This window comes from Mustela lutreola, chromosome 3 (assembly GCF_030435805.1).
Source record: "Mustela lutreola isolate mMusLut2 chromosome 3, mMusLut2.pri, whole genome shotgun sequence".
NCBI classification, from domain to species: Eukaryota; Metazoa; Chordata; class Mammalia; order Carnivora; family Mustelidae; genus Mustela; species Mustela lutreola.
Window position 1 is genome coordinate 110553840 of NC_081292.1, and position 23335 is coordinate 110577174.

A 23335-nucleotide genomic window follows, 5' to 3' on the forward strand; every position below is an offset into this window, starting at 1 on the left:
ATCTTTAAGCAACAATGAGGTAAGAAAGCTCCTACAGCAAGACTCAGACTATATAAAAGAGCTGATGTTGTCCCAGATCAGTGTCACCTCCCACCCTGCTACTTTTTAAGAAAAGTAAAAGCAAATCTATCTGTAGGAATGCTATTCAAATTTCACATTTAGGCTGTAGGATTCTCACAATTACAAACAAATAATGCTAAAAAAAAAATGAAGGTACAATTAAAGATCAGGAGTACATACACAGAAAAAGCCACCATAACTAAGAGTTAATATTAGTAATGATAATAATAAAAAACTTACTTAGATTAGCAAAGACTAAAGGTATTATAATTGTCAGATAAGGAATGCAAAGCTGCATTTATGAAGTGTTAAAGAACATAAGAGATAAAACCACAAGGATGGCCAGTTTAAAAAGAGATTTTTATATATGAATCAGAAAGATAAGAGCAAATGGATTACTAAATATCATAAACATAAATTTAAATAAACTTACTTAAAAAGTTAAGCACTAGATTAAACACTGCTCAAGGGAAAAATAATACACAGGCAGATAATAAGAATAAAATGCATAGAATGAACTAGCAAGGCAAAGGAGACAGAGGAAAGAAGAGGCAGGAAGAGATGAAAAGGATAGAATTAGAAATTCTATAATTGGAGTCCCAGGAGGAGTGAATGGAAACAATGTAGAATAGTCAGTATATAAACACATAGCATTTTTGGATTTTTAAGATCTAGAGAAAGACGCAATTTCACACACTTTTTCTGTTTTTGCCCCTACAAAATGTCAGGATTCTCCCAAGCCATGATGACACCCAAAACTCCGTGATAAATTTCAAAATGCATCCTGAAATTCAGCCCCTTGCTGAATAACCATTGTTCTAGACTTAAGATGAGGAGAGACGCATTCAACATACTGTGATCAGAAATTCACAATTCAGCAGTGGTTATGTGAGTACTCAAAATAATGGAAACTGCATATTAGATTGTGGAACTTAATTTTAAATCTTAATAGTAGTGGTATTCAAGAGATACAGTTGCTAGAACAAATGCACACCATTTTTCCATAGACGTGACATGAAATTCCATCAACTTCAGAAGCCTTAAAGATTCAAGTCAGTGCTGTCAGTCTATGGCTCTCTTTGTTGCCAGAGTTGCTCAGAAAATTGGCTCATTATGCCATCAAAATATGCTGTGTGTACTATGAATGAGCCTTTCATGCAACAGGCTTGTTGGAATGCCAGAGTGGAAAGCAGGGCTTCCCCAAGTTTTCAAAACAAGTCTGATAGTTGTTTCTGGGTCAGTATGTCAATAAATATTTTTAAGCTTGGAAAAACCTAGTGTAGAACTTTCTTTCATTAGATACATACATGGTGGTAAGATTGTGGATAAGGAATCATGTGGCTTCCTCCTACCTTTAATCATCAGGGTCTACCGATGTTTACCAGAAGAATGCAATAATTGCTGAACAAAGAACCTGGCAGTTTCAGACACAAACACACACACACAATTATATATAATTCTGTATACATACATACAGGAGTAAAGTATTACTCCTATAATTTTAGGGTGTTTTTTAGGATGAAGAGTCATTTGAATTACCATTGATAAAGACTGTTAGCAAATAGTCATTTTCAAAAATAAAAAGTAATAAAATACTAATGAATTGGCACCTGGGTGGCTCAGTCGTTGAACGGCTGCCTTTGGCTCGGGTCATGATCCCAGGGGCCTGGGACAAAGCCCCACATTGTGCTCCCTGCTAGTCTGAGAGCCTGCTTCTCCCTCTCCCTCTACCTGCCACCCCCCAGCTTGTGTGCTCTCTCTCTCTGTGTTAAATTAAAAAAAAAAAAACAAAAAAACTTAAAAAAAATAAAATATTAAAAAATACCAAGGAATTTTTTCTTCTTACCCCATGTTAGCAAATATAGGTTCTTACTTTTCAATTAGAAAAATAAATATTTAAATATATTTATATGAATGCTGACAATGAAATGGCTGAGTTTGTCATGATAGAGAAATTCAATACATAATGATTAAACATTTTGGAAACATTTTAGTTCTGACGATATATAGATTTAAAAAGAATATTTAAAACACAAAACAAAGATCAGTCTTCTGTCTTCCTTTGTTTAACTCCTTTTTTTAGAACCCCCAAAACATTAGCCAAATCGATAGTTTTTATTTTACATTGAAATGTCGCCTAAATCTATTTCAGCTAATTTCCCAGATTGTTCACTCTCCTGGAAAGAAATTACTCATGAACAAAGACAATTACGTAGGTATTGCCCAAGCTCACAAAATAAACTCCTCAAACAAACAAATGAACAAACAAAAAACAACAAAAATTTCCTAATATTGTAAATATAAAGACTGTTAGAATAATTGACTGCTTTAAAAGGGCATACTCAATTAGTTATATAGGTGGAGAATAAATAAGTATAGCTCTATGTTTAACAACCCAAAATAGCATATTCTTTTTTTAAAAATTTAATTTAATCTTTTATCAGTGTTCCGAAATTCATTGTTTATGCACCACACCCAGTGTTCCATGTAATACAAAAAATAGCACATTCTTTTTCTTTCTTATTTTTAATTTTTTTTTATTTTTTAAATTTATTTTTTATTTATTTTCAGCATAACAGTATTCATTATTTTTGCACCACACCCAGTGCTCCATGCAATCCGTGCCCTCTATAATACCCATTACCTGGTACCCCAACCTCCCACCCCCCCGCCTCTTCAAAACCCTCAGATTGTTTTTCAGAGTCCATAGTCTCTCATGGTTCACCTTCCCTTCCAATTTCCCTGAACTCCCTTCTCCTCTCTAACTCCCCATGTCCTCCATGCAATTTGTTATGCTCCACAAATAAGTGAAACCATATGATAATTGACTCTCTCTGCTTGACTTATTTCACTCAGCATAATCTCTTCCAGTCCCATCCATGTTGCTACAAAAACTGGGTATTCATCCTTTCTGATGGAGGCATAATATTCCATCGTGTATATGGATCAGATATTCCTTATCCATTCGTCCATTGAAGGGCATCTTGGTCCTTTCCACAGTTTGGCGACTGTGGCCATTGCTGCTATAAACATTGGGGTACAGATGGCCCTTCTTTTCACGACATCTGTATCTTTGGGGTAAATACCCAGGAGTGCAATTGCAGGGTCATAGGGAAGTTCTATTTTTAATTTCTTGAGGACTCTCCACACTGTTCTCCAAAGAGGCTGCACCAACCTGCATTCCCATCAACAGTGTAAGAGGGTTCCCCTTTCTCCACATCCCCTCCAACACATGTTGTTTCCTGTCTTGCTAAGGTGATATCTCAATGTGATTTTAATTTGAATCTCCCTGAGGGCTAGTGATGATGAACATTTTTTCATGTGTCCGATAGCCATTTGTATGTCTTCATTGGAGAAGTGTCTGTTCATATCTTCTGCCCATTTTTTTGATATGATTGTCTGTTTCGTGTATGTTGAGTTTGAGGAGTTCATTATAGATCCTGGATATCAACCTTTTGTCTGTACTGTCATTTGCAAATATCTTCTCCCATTCTGTGGGTTGCCTCTTTGTTTTTTTCACTGTTTCCTTTGCTGTGCAGAAGCTTTTGATTTTCATGAAGTCCCAAAAGTTTATTTTCACTTTTGTTTCCTTTGCCTTTGGAGACATATCTTGAAAGAAGTTGCTGTGGCTGATATCGAAGAGATTACTGCCTATGTTCTCCTCTAGGATTCTGATGGATTCCTGTCTCACGTTGAGGTCTTTTATCCATTTTGAGTTTATCTTTGTGTACAGTGTAAGAGAATGGTCGAGTTTCATTCTTCTACATATAGCTGTCCAGTTTTCCCAGCACCCATTTATTGAAGAGACTGTCTTTTTTCCACTGTATATTTTTTCCCATTTTGTCGAAGATTGTAATCTTCGACAAAAATAGCCTATTCTTTTGATTTAAGGTGATACAACTTCTGCTTTGGATGACCTGTCTCCTTCCTAACTACTCAAATATAGATCTACCCTCCCTTCTTAAAATACCTGAGATAGAATATGGTTCAGATTTCAAATTTTCTCAGAATTGGAAAGATACCCATTAAGTAACTAACACTGACAGGATAGGCAGGGGTATACTGACATTTCCTCAACAGAACATGTGAATAACCACACTACAATTGCAACACACAGGGATTCAAGGTTGCCTTCCTCAGTTTAGGTCAGGCTTATCTGCCAAGCAGGTTATGAAACAAAAAACAAAACAAAACAAAATGAAGAAACCCTTTATTTCTGAGACACTGAAATTCAGATTTACAGATAAGAGAATGTGGATATATATGCCTTTTTATAAGCTTTTCTTCACTTCACAATAACTACATAAATGTTCAAGAGTAAATTTAAGAGTTTCTATATTCACTGCACTTGCTCTCCATTGTTATACACCTCAACTTTGATTACAGCCAATACCACACAGGAATACTACTGTAATTTCACTTTGTCCCTTTGATATAAGGACTAAATCTTACACTCTGTGACATATTCCACCACAGTTAATATTTCTTGGTCCATAAGCTTCTTTCTAAAAAATAATTTGTTTCTTCAAATGGAGTAAAACTGAATTGCTATTTTTATAATTAATTGTGAACCTCATTCCCAATAAATTTATTTTTTTTCAGTGTACAAGATTCATTGTTTATGCACCACACGCAGTGTTCCATGCAATGCGTACCCTCCTTAATACCCACCAACAGGCTCACCGAACCCCCCCACACCCCTCCCTTCCAAAAGATAAGAGAATGTTTGTTTCTCAGTTTGTTTGTTTGTTTCTCAGCGTTCACAGTCTCTCATGGTTTGTATCCTCCTTTGATTTCCCCCAATAATGTTTTGGTTGACTTTGAGTGCAAAGATAAAGTCACTGCATACCAATAATTGAACTGGATTTTCTTAACTCCTTTTAAAAAATGTTTATAGGAATTTTTTTAATGTGCTATTTTCTAAAGGGGAAATCACACACAGTTGTATAATAGCTATTCTGGGTAATTGTTTTTCTTTTTCTTGTAACCTACTTTTAACTTCTCACACTTTTTTATTTTCAAAAACTTTACTGAGGACTGATTAGTTTAACCATGAGATCTAAATTGGGATTGTGCTTGGCTGTTTGATAGAAAATAATTTTGTAAAATCAAATATCTCTGACTGTCAGAGCTCTAAGTTCTCCTTGCATTTAAATGTTCAATAATTGCAACATAAAAGGGTAAATTCAAGTTCTTTTATTATCATTTGTGGGTCTGGTAGTCTGCTTGACATTTCTATTAGTAAGTCATATGTTATCCAGATAGGCAGTTTTTAAAAATATATAAATAAAAACAACTGCATAACAAAAATTTTTCCTTAGAGACTGTAAATTCTGTATTTTCTCCCAAAATAATGATTCTTTCTCACTCACTTTGTAAGTTCTTCCTGTTCTTTCTGGAAAATATTGTTGCTGCCAGTGTGTGACTGTGAGTGAAAATTAAATCCTATTTAGACTAGTGAGATTTCGAGTTTACTGAACACTATTTCTTGTGTTGAATATTATTTGTTATTGATATTTCCAATTCTTCCAAATTATTTGAATGATGCTGGAAAACTGAGGCCTAACCAGACAAAACAGAGCTTGAGAGATTTAGGGGAGGAAAGGAAAATAAGATATTCGTGTGCTTCTAGGACTGGGAAGGAAGGTTTATGCTCAGGAGTACAAATGAAGGACCAGAGGAAGCAAACAGAAAAAGAGGCTCCTGCTTTTGAAGCAATGAATATTTATGGAGATCTTGTATTAATCAAGGTAATAAGAACTAAGAAAGTGGGGGAAAAAAAAAGAACAAAATCATTTTACGTGTCTTTGAATGATTCATAACCTGACTGAAGAAATAGGATATGTCTACATGAAACAGAAATTAAAGAAATTGCATATAATCAACTTTGTGTTAAGACCAAACTATGAGGTCAGACCAAAAGTATTCTGGAAATATTGATGTAGATACTGGTATGAAAGGATCTGAGTAACTTTGAAGTGAAAATAAAAATATGAAAGTCACATGGAAGTCATAAAATAGGGCTCCTGGGTGGCTCCGTCTGTTAAGCATCTGCCTTCTGCTCAGGTCATGATCCCACCTGCTCAGCAGGGAGTCTTCTTTTCTTTCAACCTCTACCCTTCCCTCCACTGGTGTGCATGGTCTCTCTCAAATAAATAAAATCTTAAAAAAAAAGAGAAAGTCAAAAGCTGGGGGCATCATGTTACCGGATTTCAAGCTTTATTATAAAGCTGTGATCACCAAGACAGCATGGTACTGGCATAAAAACAGACACATAGACCAGTGGAACAGAGTACAGAGCCCAGATATGGACCCTCAACTCTATAGTCAATTAGTCTTCGACAGAACAGGAAAAAAATATACAGTGGAAAAAAGACAGTCTCTTCAATAAATGGTGCTGGGAAAACTGGACAGCTATATGTAGAAGAATGAAACTCGATCATTCTCTTACACCGTACACAAAGATAAACTCAAAATGGATAAAAGACCTCAACGTGAGACAGGAATCCATCAGAATCCTAGAGGAGAACATAGGCAGTAATCTCTTCGATATCAGCCACAGCAACTTCTTTCAAGATATGTCTCCGAAGGCAAAGGAAACAAAAGTGAAAATAAACTTTTGGGACTTCATGAAAATCAAAAGCTTCTGCACAGCAAAGGAAACAGTGAAAAAAACAAAGAGGCAACCCACAGAATGGGAGAAGATATTTGCAAATGACAGTACAGACAAAAGGTTGATATCCAGGATCTATAATGAACTCCTCAAACTCAACACACACGAAACAGACAATCATATCAAAAAAATGGGCAGAAGATATGAACAGACACTTCTCCAATGAAGACATACAAATGGCTATCGGACACATGAAAAAATGTTCATCATCACTAGCCCTCAGGGAGATTCAAATTAAAATCACATTGAGATATCACCTTAACAAGACAGGAAACAACATGTGTTGGAGGAGATGTGGAGAAAGGGGAACCCTCTTACACTGTTGGTGGGAATGCAGGCTGGTGCAGCCTCTTTGGAGAACAGTGTGAAGAGTCCTCAAGAAATTAAAAAATAGAACTTCCCTATGACCCTGCAATTGCACTCCTGGGTATTTACCCCAAAGATACAGATGTCGTGAAAAGAAGGGCCATCTGTACCCCAATGTTTATAGCAGCAATGGCCACAGTCGCCAAACTGTGGAAAGGACCAAGATGCCCTTCAATGGACGAATTGATAAAGAAGATGTGGTCCATATACACTATGGAGTATTGTGCCTCCATCAGAAAGGACGAATACCCAACTTTTGTAGCAACATGGACGGGACTGGAAAAGATTATGCTGAGTGATATAAGTCAAGCAGAGAGAGTCAATTATCATATAGTTTCACTTATTTGTGGAGCATAACAAATAGCATGGAGGCCACGGGGAGTTAGAAGAGGAAAAGGGAGTTGGGGTAAATTGGAAGGGGAGGTGAATCATGAGAGACTATGGACTCTGAAAAACAATCTGAGGGGTTTGAAGTGGCAGGGGGGTGGGAGGTTGGGGTACCAGGTGGTGGGTATTATAGAGGGCACGGATTGCATGGAGCACTGGGTATGGTGAAAAAATAATGAATACTGTTATGCTGAAAATAAATAAATTTAAATTAAAAAAATATAAAATGAGTTGGATAGCATCTGTTTTATCAAACTTGTCAGGTGACTTTCTCTCAGAGGGCAGTTTGGTTTGTAAGATTTTATTTATTTATTTATTTATTTATTTATTTAAGTGTGGAGGACTAAGGAGAAGGGAGGGAAAACTGAATGGGAAGGGTACTGAAATTTTAAATTTTCATGGAAGCACAGTGATACTAGACATTTGCTAGTGCTGAGGGAATTGCTAACTCTAATGCAGTGTCTGTATTAGATGGTGTTGCATACACTTCAATTATGACATAGTTTTCCTTTTAGAATTATTTTTATTATGTTCTATTAACCAACGTATAATATACATCATTAATTTCTGATATAGTGTTATAGTTTCCAAAGCTAAGTTTTGTTAGTGACTGTGATAACAGGCAAGTACTATATGAAAATTAACCAGAAACAACAAATTAGAGTGACTTTAGTCAATCTGATTCTGAGGTTTGAGAAGTTGTGCAGTGATAAATAGGCACACATGTGCCTTTAGTAATAGTATTTAATTGTGGCTAATTTCTTCTGTTTCATATGTGTTAATTTTTTCAAAAGGCCTTAGTGATCTGTTATTTCTATTGGCTTAGGATCCCTATGAAAAATAACTGACACTAAAGGTACCTTGAGCAGAGAAAGTTTGGGAAATTCTGATCTAAAATATTAATATGATACCCGAGAGAACCAAATTACTAAGGTTCTAGATAGAAGATTTCTAAGTAAAGATCTTACCCATTACTCTCCTACCTTTAAACTTATCCTTCCTCTTCTCCAGATTACTAAGCCCCTGTATTTTGTTATGGGGGTGGGTAATTTACACAGTGTCCTCTTTCATGAATGAGTACTAGATGGAATGTTTCAGGATTGGCTGAATACAAATAAGGAAAACTAATGCTTTGCTCCCCTCATCCACTAAAATTATCTCCCTAATGTCAATTAATCATTTGTGACTCATTTGGCAGGGAAAATATGCTTGTATGCACGGTCTAGCAGAGAGCAGGTGTTAAGCATTGTACCATGAAATTATACTAGTTGATGATACCATGGAACCAAACATGGAGAGAGAACAGTGATAGAAAGAGCATGGGGAAATCACATTGTGTTGTTACAGAGTTCTAGACTAGGAATCAGAGCATGATCTCTACCATCATCTAGCTATGTTACCATGGCACATATAGTCTTCGGGGTCTGTTTTGTTTTCTCGTGGAGAATGTTAATTCACATATTTATCAATCTAACAATAATTTCTCAATATATAGAATATTTAGATGAACTTAAGAATGAAGGAAGACAATATATACTCTAAGTTACTACGAAATCTCTTAGGTCAAATTAGGACATACCATTACTTTTTATTTTAGAGTCACTTAAGATGGCAGAAAAAAGCCAAACTCTTTTGCTTAGCGTCCCTGTCAAATATCCTTTTATTAATTGGCCATTATTATTTTTGCAACTTTTTCTTCTACCACAAATTATAACAATTTTTTAGCAATTTATATTAATGTTTCATGTGGTTTCACTTTCCCATGCCTTAACTTTAATAACTGATTTATTAATATATTAATGAATGAAGAAAACCACACATAAAATCCAATAATGTCTGACAGAATGTACTGGAATCTATGTGAGAAAATCAAAATGTGCTTTGGAAATTCAGAAAAATAAGAGTAATTCCTATTAGAAATTATTCTTAAAGGAAAAGATAGTATCACAAGGAAACTTCAAAGCATGGGAAAAAGGGAGTACAGGAGATACTATGTGAAGGCACTGAAAGTAGAGGAAGAACTACAAGCACAGGAACTAATCCTGAAAATGGAAGAACTCAGGCATATTCCTGCTTTCAAGGGGATTTTTCCCCCTGATTTATTTGCCTCCTCTAATCTAGTTATACTCTCTTTACTTCTTCGAAACTCTGAAAATTGGGGGCACCTGTGTGGCTTAGTCAATTAAGCATCTGTCTCGGCTCAGGGTCTTGGGATCAAGCCTCATGTTGGGCTCTCTGCTCAGTGGGGAGTTTGCTTCTCCCTATCCCTCTATGTGTTCTCTTTTTCTCTTTCTCTCAATAATTAAAATCTTAAAAAACAAAATAAAACAAAACACTACCTTCTGAAGATTTATTGGACATGAAAAATGTGGTCTTCAACGCACAGAGACTCCTTTCTTCTGAGAATTCCCCACAGTAACTAGGTTTTTCCTCCTTAATATTGTTCCTATCATCATCATCTTACTGTAGATGATTGTTGCCATTATTGCCATATGGGGCTGGTAATAAGAATAACAGGCTGGATATCTTCCATTTGCCAGACCTTCCTTTGTCTTTCTCCAGCTTGCTGTCTGACAATAAAGTGGATAATGGGAAACCACAGTTGATCAGTTTGAAAAAATGGGTGATATAGGAGTTTTTATTTACCTAACTTTCTTTACTGTGTCATATCTCAGGTTTTACGATCCACAGAAAATCATGGCTCCTATTGAGAAGTTTCACTATAAAACTTTATGGGATCTTCTTCCTTTCATCCCTTCAAGTATATGAATCATAATCCCTCTGTTCTTATAAGTTTTAAATTTTTATACTTTATTTTCTGGTACCATTCAGTTACTGATAGAAATGAAGAATCTTTCAGTTTTAGCTCTGACATGTAAAGAGCTTAGAAGTTGTCACTGCCATTCTTATAAGAAAACAGCGGAAATATTCAAACAGTAAAACTTTTCTTGGACCGGAGGACTGAATTAACAAAACAAATTTCCACTGAATCTAGAGAGGGTGGTGAATCCAGGCAGTCATAGACAAGAAATGCTTACCTGGAACAAAAGTTCTTAGAGAGAAAACCTCCTAAGGGGGAAAAAAAATAGTAATTCTGAATGCTGCTGAATGACTGCTGGAGGCCAAGTGTGGCCTAGTGAGAGTAAGAACATCCAGAGGTGCTGTCTCATGGCCCCCATACTTTATGTCTTCATCCATGAACCCCATCAGGTTTCTATGATGTAGATATTAGAAAGATACCGTTTTGACTCTGGCTAAGGATGAGGAAGAATAATTATTTTTTTTAAATGCGCAAAGCATTCTTCACAACAAAGTCTTTATCAGAGTTTTCTCCTACATGGGAAAAAACAACCTACCCCTTTGCTGCTACCCCCTCTTCCAGGTTCTTACGGCTTTCCTTTTTTATTAAGGGAATGAAGGGGGCTATTCCACTGGTGTAGGTCACAGTCCTGAGGTCCAGGCCCACTGAAAGAGTTAATCATTAAGATTAGAGAATGCTCTCTCTCTCTCACACACACACGTACACACACACACATTTCCTCTATACCAACAGAACTCCACTCAAGAACACTAGTGTAAACCTAAAAGAGCTTCAAGACACAGACTCTTTGAGGATGAGTTCTTAGGAAGCCTAAAGTTGATGGCCAAGATAAAAACAAAAGTATCAGAAAAATTTGAAGCCTCTGGCTTCAAATTACCTATTATTACATAGAATATTAAATACAACCAAACTTTTAGCTTGGATTAACACAGCCTTACCCTAAAGGCTCATTTACCTCAGTTCCTAATACTCAGTACAAGATGCCTTACTTATAACAACAACAACAACAACAAAATCACAAAGCATGTTAAGTAACAATAATTTTAAAAAAGGAAAAGAAACCTATAGTACAAATGAGAAAGTCAATATCAGAACTAGATTCAATGGGCAGAAGACATGAATAGACACTTTTCCAAAGAAGGCAAACAAATAGCTAACAGACATATAAAAAAATGTTTATTATCATTAGCCATCAGGGAGATTCAAACGAAAACCACATTGAGATACCACCTTACACCAGTTAGAATGGCCAAAATTAACAAGACAGGAAACAACATGTGTTGGAGGGGATGTGGAAAAAGGGGAACCCTCTTACACTGTTGGTGGGAATGCAAGTTGGTGCAACCACTTTGGAAAAGAGTGTGGAGATTCCTTAAGAAATTAAAAATAGAGCTTCCCTATGACCCTGCAATTGCACTACTAGGTATTTACCCCAAAGATACAGATGTAGTGAAAAGAAGGGCCATCTGTACCCCAAGATTCATAGCAGCAATGGCCACAGTCACCAAACTGTGGAAAGAAACAAGATGTCCTTCAATGGATGAATGGATAAAGATATGGTCCATATATACACTGGAATATTATGCCTCAGTCAGAAAAAATGAATACTCAACTTTTGTATCATCATGGATGGGACTGGAGGAGATTATGCTGAGTAAGAAAGAGTCAAGTATCATATGGTTTCACCTACTTGTGGAGCATAAGGAGTAACACAGAGGACATTGGGAGTTGGAAGAAGTGATTTGGGGGAAATTGGAGGGGGAGACAAACCATGAGACTGTGGACTCTGAGAAACAAACTGAGGGTTTTGGAGGGGAGCGGGGTGGAGGGATGGGTGAGCCTGGTGGTAGGTATTATGGAGGGCACATATTGCATAGAACACTGGGTATGGTGCATAAACAATGAATGCCAGAACACTGAAAAGAAATAAAATGAAATGAAAAAAAAGAGGACTATACTCAGATATAATACAGATTTTTAAATTATCAGGCAAAATTTTAATTAACTATGATTAATACATTCAGAACTCTAAAAGGAAAAAGAGTAGACAACTTTCAAAAACATACAGGTAATATAAACAGAGAGACAGAAATTGTAACAAAGAATCAAAATGTTAGGGGAAAAAGCCTGAAACATAACTGAAGAAGGCCTTTGAGGGCTCATCAGTATATTGGATATACTGGAAACAAGTGTCAGACATCTTGAAGATAGTTCAATAGAAACTTCCCAAGAACTGTGGGAGAATTTCAAAAGGTGTAATAGGCACATAATTAAAATATGAGAGAAGAAGAAGAAAGAATTGAGTGGAAGCAATACTTGAAATAATATTGGCCAAGAGCTTTCCACAATTAATTACAGCCACCAAACCACAGGCTTAGTATTCTCAGAGAAGAAAAAGCAGTATAAATACAAAACAAAAGAAAAGAAAAACCTGGACTTCTATATTTAACAAGATTCCTTCAACAGTGAAAGAAACATAGTCATTATCTGGTGTATGTGTGAGTACACATGCGCACACATGTACACACACACACACACTGAAGGATTAATCATCACTAAAACTTTCTTGCAAGAAATCTTAAAAAGAAGCACTTTAGGCAGAAAAAAATGATATAGAACAGGAACTGAGATGTATAATATAAGAAACAAGAAAAGTGTCAAAGAAAAAATAAAGGCAAAATAAAATATTTTCATTTTCTTATTTTTAAAGGACTTGAAACATAACTATATAAAAAAATACCAGTTTTGATGTATTACTGGGGTATATATAGAATGTGTATAAGTAAAATGAGTGATATCCAGTGAAATCATCATTACAGCTCATGAATCGATATAAAGGTATATTTCTGGGCATTTCTCTATCTGAGCAATATGAACATTTAGCCGTACTGCTTGAGCTATCTACTTTCAGATAGGACCTGGATCTCATATAAAACCAGGAAACCAGGTCTGAGTTTCCCCACTTTCAGTCAACTGATTGTAGATGTTAGCTGCATCTAATACCTTCACAGAGAGACCTGAAGGAGTGCTTAATTAAATAACTGGGTATTACAGCCTCCCTATCTGACACATAGAATTAACTATCACACCATCTAAAGGCATGTTGGGGATTCTATTTAAAAAAAAAAAACAACACAACATAAAAACATTTGACAAGAACAGAGGTTTGGAGAAGAAAGGGAGGTTGATGAACCTGGGAACAATTTGACTTTATTTTCAGTTTAAGAGTTAATTTCCGCCCAGGGCTAGAGGAAGGTCATCAGATCCGAAGCAAGGAAAAGGTCATTAATAGTGCTTTTCTATTTCTGTCAATTCATTCAGTGCTCTTAACAACCTCATAATTTGTATTACTATTGTCACATTTTAGGCACAGAAATGTAATTATGACAAAGTCAGATAGGTAGGTCGTGGCAAAGGTAGGATGCAAACCCACCCTGGCTCTAGGGTCTGGTTTCTTAACTGTAAGGTACATGGTCTCTCAGATAAAAAGAAAATTTATGGGTTTTCAATACTTAGACTGAGAGTCTCCAATTTTAATTGCTTTGTTTTATCCACCTCCCATTTTCCAGATATACTAGCTCAGTTTCAACATCCCTGGCAAGTCTAAGCCATCGATGTTCAGAGCAGAGAGGTGAGTTGCAGCATCTGACCTCCATGGAGAATGGCTGTATGAGCAGTGGACAGATTCTTTCATGAACGAGAGAGAGAAAACAGACTTGTGAAATGCACAGAAAGTGTAATTCCTGTCCTAAATCTTTCCGTGTGATAGACCAACTGACTACTTCATAAGTGGTTTCCAACTTCAGCTTTATTTTCAAGCTTCCCAATACTTTCATTTATTCACTCTCTCAGCCTGGTGTTTCCACACCACAGCCTTCTGAGGAAGATTGCTCCAAACTTTCTTTGTCCTGTGCTCAGCCTCTACTTTCAAAAACCAACATACAAACAGAAACAACAACAACAAAACAAAACAAAACAAAGAACAACACGTCAAAAAAAACAAAAACAAAAATACCCTTGAAGCTCCACTCCACTGTTAACACTCCTGACCTACTCTGACCCAGTCTGTAGTCCTAGCTTGTTGACTATGGGGGTGCAAATCCCATAGAGAAGTGAATCTGATGTAAGTAATGGAGGACCCGAAAGAGCACTTCGGGAGAAATGTGCACTTTTTCCTGCAGGCACTGTAGAGTAATTAAATGTCTCTCTCCAAAGAGGTGCTATGTTTTCTTTCTATTCCTTGATGGATCAGTTTATCCAGCATATACCAAAGATGAGAGACTCGATCATTAGGATACTTAACTAACTTTTATTATATTTCCATTACATTTTATTTTAGGTCATTTGAGTACAAGCAGCTCTCCTAGGTAACCCAATCCATTGTTGATGAAAGCTAAGCAGGAATGTGCTCTGTAGTGGTTATTAGAGAGAAAGGGAATTAGAGTAAAATGCAGTGTGCATTATGAATGAGGTGATGCAGCTACCGAGAAACGAAAATTACTCAAAAACATCTTTACAACGAAAACCTTTACAAGGTACCCTTTTGAGAGCTTCTTCTTATTGCCTTTGTGTCTGGCCCTTTGAAAACTTTCTATTTTCACACTGGCATTGCTTCCTGGCAGGAAAAAAAATGGCAGAGGAAGAGGAGTATAGATAGAAGGTACCATGGTGAAAAATGGAAACTTCTAAATAATTTTTAAAAATGACTGGCCTAATATTCAAAGACAGAACTTTAAAGCTGTGTTTATTGCATAAGCTCTGAAGTGAGAAGTTACTTTTTCATTCTGAATTGACTTAAGGCCAATGAGATTGAATTCTTTAATTTCCCGTTTCAGCATTAAATGTGAAATTGTGCATACATGTACTCTAATTAAAATCAGTAACATTTGTTTTACAGAACAACTTTCCAGAGAATAACTTTATGGGCTACTGTGATTAGCCTTTACTTCAAATGTAAAATTAAATTGTATAGTTTTTCTTCATTGTTTTTCTGCTGGAGGAAAACATAATGGCATTCACTATTTTTATGTAGCAACTGTTAAAATTTCAATAAGCACACTAGCTAAAAATATAGAATAATGTACATTTCTCTAAGCTATATTTAACAATTTGTTGTAGGAATATTAACACATACCACTCCGTTCCATAGTACTGTACATGATACCAAAGAGAACCAGGAAAGAAGGTCCCATAGAACATCTTTACTAAGGTCTCAGCTACTTTTTTGTTCTATGACATTGAAACAGACATTTTGTGTCTTTGAGCCCAAGTTCCACCTTATGTAAAATGAGGGAATAAAACTTATCACTCTAAGTGTGTTACAAGACTAAAATGACAATGTTTATGTGACATGCTTTACCCAGAATCCAGAATATAACAGTGATCAATATATTTACTTTCTGCCCACATAGGGTAAGGATTTCTCAGCATTGCTTAGCTTTCATCACTAATGGATTAAAAAGTTGGTTTTGTTAATATGATTGGTAAAGCAGTGTAGTAAAATCTGTGTCTTTATTAATGAAGATACTAAAATACTCCACTGATTTTTCAGTTCTCCCTGGGGCTCTTGGCTACTAGGTTTTTCGTTTTCTTAAAGCCCAGCCCCTGCCCATATGCAGATCGGTCTATTCTAACCTCCTTCCCAGGAAGCTGTAATAGCACCAGGTTGTTTCTCACATATGCATTCCAGCACTACCCCATAGACCTTCAAAACCCAGTGTTTCCACTTTATATGATAAGATTTAAAAATAGGCAAGTGTTATCCAATGTGGAAGAGCACTGAGGTACCCTTTTGAGACAGAAACATCTGTGTCTATGCCTAATTTTTGTAGAAGCCTGTGCTGGGACACAGAATGAATATCTGTGAAACTGAATTAATCAGACAAGAAGCAGTAAGTATTTATCTTTGCACAAGGCACCCACTGTTGTCCGAGAGAGCCTGCAGTCACATGAGGGAAGGGTCTCACAAACATGAAATAACTAGACAAGGTTTTACATGGCTTTGCATGCTTTACCCAAGTAATGCTGTTTGGAGAAAAGACACGAACTCTGCTAACAGATACAATCATAAAGCCTCCTTAAAATGCAGCATGGCTAGAATAATAAAGCTTAGAAAGGAAAATAAATAAATAAAGAAAGAAAAGACAACGCATATCTGAGGGATAGCACCGACATGAATTTTTCCAATACTTTTGATCAATGTTTTCAATCTACTCATGATAATTTATATTTGTTTTGTCACTTACAAGAAGTTCTCCTAGTTTTCTTTTCTGTCATTAATTAGTTCCCAAAGTAATGGAGCAATACTACCAAATATTCCTGGCTGCTTCATCTTAAACTTACCCACAGGAAGGAAAATCTGCAGACTGTATGGGTATCTTTAGAGACATTCCAAACACACTACATGTATTACTTGCACCCTATAATTTTCCTGCTTTTTCTTCCCCAACCAGCTGTGTTTTCAAATAAGCCATCACAGTTTGGCATATATTTTCCCAAATCTTGACATATTATATTGTTTCATGTCCTGACACAAAATCTCTGAGATGCCTTACAAGGAGAGAAATTCTGCAATTTACAAGGCTCAACTAATTACCGGTGTGTATAAATTCCCAGGCTCAATTTGAACTGTATCTCTCCTTGCAAAACGAAATGGCAGGGACTGCTAGACAACCAGCTGTATTAAGATATCAGTGTGATTTGGTAGATAACTTTTTAAAAAACAATTTAAACTAGTAATAAACAAGGAATTGTACAAACAAAAGTATAAATCCCATTAGAATTGAAATATGGTCTGGTGGCTCATTTTAAAATTTATTTTTATAGAAGTGGCAGAATGAAATAGAGTGAATGGCAACCAATGAGCAGATCTGTAGAAGGAATTTTTGTGTGAAAAAGGAACTCAAAGAGAATGTAACATTCGGTTAACCCAATCTTTGCTTAAACTAGATGAAAACAGTGAGTCACAGAGAAACTAAGGGGTTTCCCACATACCTAGAAAATGGCTGATAGTTATTATAATCCATTTATCTTTATACCTAGCCATTTTTATAATTAGCCCAATTATAATTAGTCTAACTGTAAATTAATCTAATTGTAGAAATAACAAAATTAAAATTTACCTTATCTCCATAATTTAAGTAGTTACAAAGCTTGGCCATATGAAACTTGACTTAGGTTCAAAGCAGTGATTACATCTATGATTATTTATAATACACAGTGAAAATATATGGAGAATAAATTTTTCAAATATTAAGAAAGTAAATTAAAATAAAATTATTCTTAAGATATATTTTATATTTAAAATTTAAAAACCTAAGATACTCAGCATACATTTCAATGTTAATTTATTCATTCATTCGTCTCTTAAAAAAAAAAAGTTGTTGGAGTTCTGTATGGATCAAGCAGAATAAGAATTCTCCACATAAGTGTCTCAATTACCTTTATTCTGAGAGTCTATAGAAATGTGAACTTCCAATGCAGACCAGTAAGAAGCATGCAATAATAATTGAATATTTTGCTCAATACATTTTTTTTTTTTGCTTTTTACCTTTAATTAAGTGTGTTCAATAATTCTTAAAACAGTTTTTCCATTTCTTGGTCATTCCCATCTATTAAGTTTCTACCTTCAGTTTGTACTCTTTTAAACTTGTTCTTGACCATTTTTATCATTTTTATTCTCATCTGAATTTTACCTACAAGCCAATTAGGTGAAATATGTAAAATTAACTAATTTTTTCTTTGTTTAACAAAAATCATTTGGAGGGAAAGATACTTAGGCCACAGGCTAAACTTAGTCTTCTGCAGGATCTATTGATTTCAGTTATTGTGCTTTGGGCTTACTCATGATCACACAATGTATTTCTAAGTTAGTAATACCACATGACTTTTTTTTTTGTTGTTGTTGTTTTTCTTTTTTTTTAAAATTTTTTATTTTTTATAAACATATATCGCTTCTCGGTCTTTTGGCTAAGATCAAGTGTATTTTTTATAAACATATATTTTTATCCCCAGGGGTACAGGTCTGTGAATCGCCAGGTTTACACACTTCACAGCACTCACCAAAGCACTCAATACATGTTTTGTAAACAATGACTGTGTACCAGACACTGTTAGTGGTAGATGAAGTAGACACCTTCCCCACTCTTATGGGGCTTACACTCCAGTGGGGTGGCAATAGATGTGAAGCAGGTAAACAAATAAATCAGTTATTATAAATAAATTGGGATGAGGTATAGATGAAATGGACTAGGAGTCAGGACAGAACACATTGAATGACTGTGAGCTCAGAAGGCAGAACATGAGAGCTACTTGTATAGGGTGAGGGGAACTCTGTGGAGGTAGAATGTAAACTAAAATGTAAACAATGAGAAGAATTCAGCTATGGGAGAGAAGAGAAGGATGGTATTCCATGCAGAGGGAATGGCAAGTACAGAGGGGCTGAGTAAGGAAGTAACAGTGTGTTGTAGGAACTAAAAGAAGGTAAAAATGTCTGGATGTGACTTAATTGGAAGAGAAGGACTCCCCATGAGGACAGCTCCAAAGGAGTCAGGTTATCCAAGATGAGAAATTTGGAATCTGGCTAAAGTAAAATGGAAATTATATGAAGAGCTTTGTGGATTTGCAAGTTCCTTCGGGGAATGGCGGGTGCAATCTGAAACTGGTCTCCATACACAGTGGGCAAGAAGAGACTGAAAAGAAACAGGCAGAGCTAGAACCTACAGGGCTTGCCTTGAGCACCTTCAAGTCCAGTAGGTCTCCACACTTGCCCACCAAATCAACAAAACTCACAGAGAGGCCTTAACTGGGTTCAGTCATGTATTCAGTCCTAGCACCACATTGCCATCTCAAGGCCATGTCCTTGCGGCAGCATCTGGGAGTGGCAAAGCCAAGTGGAAGCCACACTCCCAGGACAGGCAAGAGGGTGAAGAGCCTCTGATTGCTGGGGTCCAACTCACAGGTCAACTGACAGTCACAGCCTCTAGCTAACCTCCCCCATTTTTTAAAAGCCTTATCGGAATATAACTTACACACTATAAAATTCATGCATTTAAAGTGCACAGAAGCACTGGGTGTGGTGCATAACCAATGAATTCTGGAACACTGAAAAGAAAAAAAAAGTGCACAGAAGTTGTTCGACCATCTCTGTAATAGAATTTATGGTGGTGAAATACACAGAACATGAAATCTACCATTTGCAACTGTTTTAAAGTGTGCGAATCACTAGTTAATGTGCATTCGTGATGTGGTCCAGCTATCTCTATTAGCTAGTTTCAGAACTTTTTCATCACCTGGAAGGCAAACCTCACACCCACAAAGCAGTTTCTCTCTGTTCCTCATCCCCCATGCCCCTGGAATCTATTAGTCTACTTTCCTTCTCTATAGATTTACCTATTCTGTATACCTTGCATAAGTAGAATCATATAGTGTGGCCTTTTATGTCTGGCTTCTTTCCCTGAGTATGATGTACACAAATGTTCATAACCAGCTCTATTTAAAATAGCCAAAAGATGTAAACAATCTAAATGTCCATCTACAGATGAATGGATAAGTAAAATGGGGTCTAATTATATAGTAGAATATTATTCAGTCATAAAAAGGAATGGTGTGAAGAATGAATCTTGAAAACATTATAATTATAGGACATTTTACATGAAGAGTTTTTAAAACAGGGATATAAAAGAATCCAGTTTACTTTAGAAAACACCTCATTGGCCACTCTATGAACGAACTGGAGAGAATGAGAAAAATAGGGAAAATAGGAAGCTAGGAAGGATGGGGAGCTATTGCAGTAGACCAAGTGAGAAATGGTGTTTATTTACACTAGAAAGTCAGCAATGAGAGAGAGAGAGTAGCTGACACATTAGAATGATGTTTAGAAATAGAATTATCAGGCTTTGTGCTTCACTGGATTCAGAGAGAGAAATCAATGCAGACACACAGGTGTGGAATGCAGCTATGCCACTTACTGTAATGTGCAAGACTTTGGAAGAAACAGATTTCAGGGAGAAAATGAGTAGCTGATATGTGATTATGTTCAATACTGTGTGGGGGTGTGGATGTGGACCAAACAGAACTCTACAGTAATGCAGCTGGAAGAGTAAAGTTTATATATCTACTTCAGAAAACTGGTTAGCTGCATTTTCAAAGAACATAAAATATACCCCAGTAATTCCTCTCCTAAGTAAATACTCAGCAGAAACTGTACATATATTCACCAAAAATAATATATATGGATTTTATTGCAGTGTTATTCATAGTATTCCCAAACTGGAAGCAACAAAATTGTCCACTGACAGATCTAAGTGGTTAAATTAATTATGAGCACAGATTACAGCTCCTGACTGACATGGAAACTGAGACTCTGTACAGGTAAGAAACATCTATTATACCAAACAGCAAATGAATGACAAAGCTGACTTTAGACCTGTCACCATGCCAAACTATTTCATTTTACTCACTATGTATCACTAAATGCTCTCTGCCCTTTGTATTCCTCCTGCTGACTTACAGGCAGAAAACTGTAGCCAGAAGGGTAGTCAGAGTCCTGTAGCTAAAACCTGATATGAACTAGGGCAGAGGTTTTAGGATTACTGGAAAATTATCATATTAGGAAGATCTAAATGATGCCAGTTCATCACTGTGACTCCCCCCACCCCATGGCACCTGTTCCATAAAATAGCAATGAAATTGTCATTATCAAATGAAAGAATATTTCACACAGCATAATCTTCCTGATATATCAAACTGGCTGTCAACTGTTAAACCATGCTGAACATTGTGGAAAGAATTTAAAACACTATATCTTGCTATTTACCCCTGTCAGCCAAGCAGTTGAAATGGAACACAAATATTTAGGAAAATGGAGACCATTTTGCCTTCCCAAGGACTTTCAAATTCTAAAAACAAGAAACAAAAAACCAGAGTTCTGAAGAGGTCATTAAGAGTTCCAGAAGAGGGCGCCTGGGTGGCTCAGTGGGTTAAGCCACTGCCTTCGGCTCAGGTCATGATCTCAGGGTCCTGGGATCGAGTCCCGCATCGGGCTCTCTGCTCAGCAGGGAGTCTGCTTCCTCCTCTCTCTCTCTCTCTCTCTGCCTGCCTCTGCCTACTTGTGATCTCTCTCTGTCAAATAAATAAATAAAATCTTAAAAAAAAAAAAAAAGAGTTCCAGAAGAGATTATATTGCAAAACAGAAAGTGGTGCAGTTCACACATTCCAACAGGTCATCTCAAACCCCTCAAACAGTCCGGTAACCCCATGGCACCTTAGTGGGGAACACTATGCTGTTCACACTGCATGGGGAACTAAACTGAGAGTCAATGGTTCAACAGTGTTGACTCCATTCACGGGATGAAATTTGCCAGCATCTGCCTGTTTTCCCTTCCTCTTTGGTCTTCCCCAGGAGTCTGCCAGGTTTTCTGCCAACCAATCTCTTCTTCTACTTAATGTGTGCCCAGCCTCCTGCAGCTGTGCCTGCCTGCCTTCTCACCAGACTGGATTTCTTTAATTGTATTATTTTTATGAACTGAAGCACAGTTTGTTTTTCTCATTAGATGTTCTATTTAGAAACTACATAAGAGAGACCATCTCACCACGGGCCATTCCCATCTGGAGCTTCTCCCTCATCTTGCCAGAACCAAGCTTCCCATTCCTCTCTTTTGGCCAAGCTTCTGAGATGACAGTATATTTTACAACTGACCCTTCCCAAACAGTTTTGGATGGTTAAAGAAATGGGAATGTCCCTCTTTCCTTTTTCTCTTTGCATATTTTTATTTACCATTTCATTTGGGGGATGATATAGTGTGTTAGTTTCCTAGGGCTGCCATAACAAGTCACCATAACCTGAGAGGCGTAGAGCATCATAAATGTATTCTCTCACAATTCTGGAGGCCAGAAATCTGAAATTCAGGTGTCAGCAGGGCTCACTCTGACCCAAGCCTTTGGACAGAACCCATTCCATGCCTTTCTCCTGGTAGCTGCTGGCAAACTTTACCATTTCTTTGCTTGTAGCTGTTGGCACTTCAGTCTCTACTTCTGTATTCCCATGGCCACCTTCTCTGCTATCTGGGTTTCTTTTTCTCTATTGTAAGGATATTTGCCATTATCTTAGACCCATCCAGTAGTCCAGGCTGAGCGCATCTCTAGATTCCATCTGCAAAGACCCTCTTCACAAATATTAACTTTGTCAGTTTCTAGGGATTTAAACCTGGGCATACCTTTCCAGGGACCTCCATTCAACCTTCTTCTTATTGGTAAGATCAATATGGATCATGTGACAGAGTATAACACAAACTCTTTCCACACCAATTCCTAGTTTTTTTAGTCCTGGGTAGTCCTAGTTAATGTCGCTCCTTCTTGAGCTCAGACATGTGCAGTATTTTTCACTCTTTTAAGCAAATATCCCAGTTTATCTATAGCTAAGCTCAATCCTGAAACTCGCTGGGTTATTTCTTTTCCCCAAGACTCTGCCTTATATCAAAACATATATAATCAAGAAGGTTATTTTTTAAAGATTTTTTCAAAATTTCAAGTTATTTAGAAACATACAGGTTACTAAAAATGAGATATAATCTATTTTCATTGTTCTACAGTTCTCTTCTATCTGACACAGGAAAGAGCTCTACTATTAATATGATGACAAGCATTGAAGATGCATAAACATCAAGGTTTTATGGCAGTTCTATACCTTGATCTTTGGTTATCTCATTGACTGGTAAATACTTACATAGTTAATCTAGCTATTCTTTTCTTTTTTTTCCATAGAAAGTTTAGTGACCCCTAGAAATATTTATTCCTTTTCCTCTCTGTTGAAAACCTGACATGATAAGAACACTATGGCCTATAATTTTAGCCACATTCATAATGATTCTTTAATTTATCAGAAACAGTGACTTTAATTTCCTTTTGAAAGCAGGTGACTGCTGAGCACAGCCTCATAAAGCTAATTAATTATGGTAATTGTGTCATATGATGCTTGAAAATGGGTGCTTACAGAATTGCTGAAAGAAATGCTTCTATATGTAGTTCGG